Source organism: Elephantulus edwardii, unplaced genomic scaffold (genome assembly GCF_000299155.1).
Source record: "Elephantulus edwardii isolate Elephantulus edwardi_28Jun2011 unplaced genomic scaffold, EleEdw1.0 scaffold00020, whole genome shotgun sequence".
Classification (NCBI taxonomy): Eukaryota; Metazoa; Chordata; class Mammalia; order Macroscelidea; family Macroscelididae; genus Elephantulus; species Elephantulus edwardii.
Window position 1 is genome coordinate 19,722,165 of NW_006399770.1, and position 2,635 is coordinate 19,724,799.

The following is a 2,635-nucleotide window of genomic DNA, read 5'->3' on the forward strand; positions in this document are numbered from 1 at the left end:
CTATTTTGGGCTTGTTAATTACTCAAGTTTCAGTGTCTAGCAGCACAAAATGTACTATATATGTGTGAATCTAGCTCAAAATCTTTCTCTGATTTCAGAAATCTACTAAGAAAATGAAATATCTTTTGTTTTCTTTTCTCTAACTTTGATATTTGACTTATCTGGACTCTAGCTTTCTTTTCTGGTTGGTCTTGTTTTAGGGGTAGAGCTGGTGGTAGTGACAGAGGGTGAAAAAATACAGTTTTTTTTTTTAAAGTTCACATAATTCTATGAAAAATTCAGAGATTTAAAATATTTTTTCAGTGAGATTAACTACCACTTATGAAGACTGCAAAAGATGGAGGAAGTAGAAAAAAGACCAAAATGGATGTCATAAGAGACTTTGAATATTGCTCTAGGGCACTTAGAAGCCAAAGCAAAGGGAAGAATCAAGAAGTTAAGGAGCTGAATTGAAGATTTCAAAGGGCAGCTCAGGAAGACAAAACAAAATAATGTAATGAAATGTACAAGGAGATGGAGTCCAAAAAACAAAAGGGCCAAACTTGCTCAGTATTTCTTAAGCTGAAGGAGGAGCTAAAGAACAAATTCAAGCCGTGATTTCCATACTTAAGGATGCAATGGGTAGAATATTGAATGATCCAGGAAACATTTAGGAATAGAAAGAGTATACAGAGTCACTGTACCAAGAAGAATTGACTGATAAAGAAAAATTTCAAGAAACAACATATGATCAAAAGGTGATGATGATGAAGGAGGAAGTTCAGGCTATTCTCAAGGACTTGGCAAAGAATAAATTTACTTCCAGGAATTGATGGAATAGAAATTGACAAATTTCAATAAACAAATGCTGTCTTGGACATGCTCACCAGGTTGTACCAAGAAATTGGGAAGACAACTACCTGGCCAACTGACTGAAAGAGACCAATATTTATTTTCATTGCAATAAAAGGTGACCCAATAGAGAATTTAAATTATCAAATGATATCACATACTAGCAAAATCCTGCTGCAGATTATCCGAAAATGACCGTAACAATACATTGACAGAGAACTTCCAGAAATACAAACTGGATTTAGAAGAGGTCGCGGCACTAGAAACATTATTGCTAATGTTAGGTGGATCTTGACAGAAAGCATTAAGTACCAGAGGAATGTCTGTGTTTCATTAACTATGCAAAGACATCGGATTGTGTGGATCACAACAAATTTTGTCTATCCTTGAGGAAAATGGGAAACCCAGAACACCTAATTGTGCTTATGTGAAATTTAAAGTTGGATTAGGAAGCAGTACTCAGAACAGAGGAAGGAAACACTGCATGGTTCAAAATCATGAAAAGAGTGCATCAGGGATGCATCCTGTCTCTATAGTTTTTTAATCTATATGAAGAACAGTTCATTCAAGAGGCTGGCCTTTATGAGGAGGAATGTGGCATGAGGATTGGTTGAAGACTCATCCTCAACCTATGTTATGCAGATTACACAACTTTTTGCTGCAGAAGGTCAAGGACTGAAATCTTAAATATCGATTGAAGATCAACATCAGGAAGACAAAGATTCCCACCACTGGGTCAATTGGCAGCATCATGGAGATGAAATTGAGGTTTTTAACAATTTCAACTTGCTCGGCTCCACAGTCAATACTACTGATACCAGCAGCCAAGGAATCAAAAGACGAATTGCACTGGGAATATCTGCTGTCAGGGACCTCTCCAGAGTACTGAGAAAATATTATGTCAGTCTAGAGACTAAGGAGCTTAGAAAATTTGCTCCGACACTCTGGATCTTAATTCTTTCATAGTCACAAAGTTTTTGCTAAGACTAGAGTGAATTGTATTACACAATATTTGACCATCGTTGTTTGTTGTTACTGTGTACTGTAGAGTTGGAAACTACTCATAGTTGACACTCCAGAAGGTTTTCAGAGGCAATCACTTGGGAGGAGATCCTTCTCCTACTGAGCACCTGAGAGCCTCAAACTGCTTGCCTTCAGGCTTGCAGGCTTCTTCCCACTAGACTAAGTCTTCATTTATTTTAATAAAATCTGTAAGAACATACCTGTTGTTATGCCAATATTTTTCTCAATACCTGGCACTTGAAGTTTGTATGTTGTAACTATTTACTGAGTACCTAAGCTATTTTTGCCAATACTTTGCCAGGTGCTGGGAATATTACACCTGAAGTTTACCTTCAAGAAGAATGGGCATGAAAACCTTCTTTTTTATCATAATTTAAATAAAATATGGCTTAATAACATGATATGTGTTAAATGTTTGCCATACAAAATAGAAATTATTAGCCTCTCCTGACAACGAATTTATTCTTAATTCTTTTATATTCAAATCACTGCTGAAATAATTTCCCAAGACATATTTTCTTGATTTTCCAGTTTGAAATACAGTTTCAATTTTATTAATATATAATTTCACCCTAGTTCTTAATGTTATCCCAATTTATCTTCTGTGTCATAATGTGTAACATGATGGGATACTAACTGAAAGGTGAGTTGTTTGGGTCTAACTTCTGCTATTTGGTAGAGAGATAAGGAATCTCTCTCCATAAAAACTGTAACTTAGGACCTGATGTGGGCCACTGTGGCCAAGTGTCCTTCAGAGCCACACTTAAAGCAAGTGAGTGGG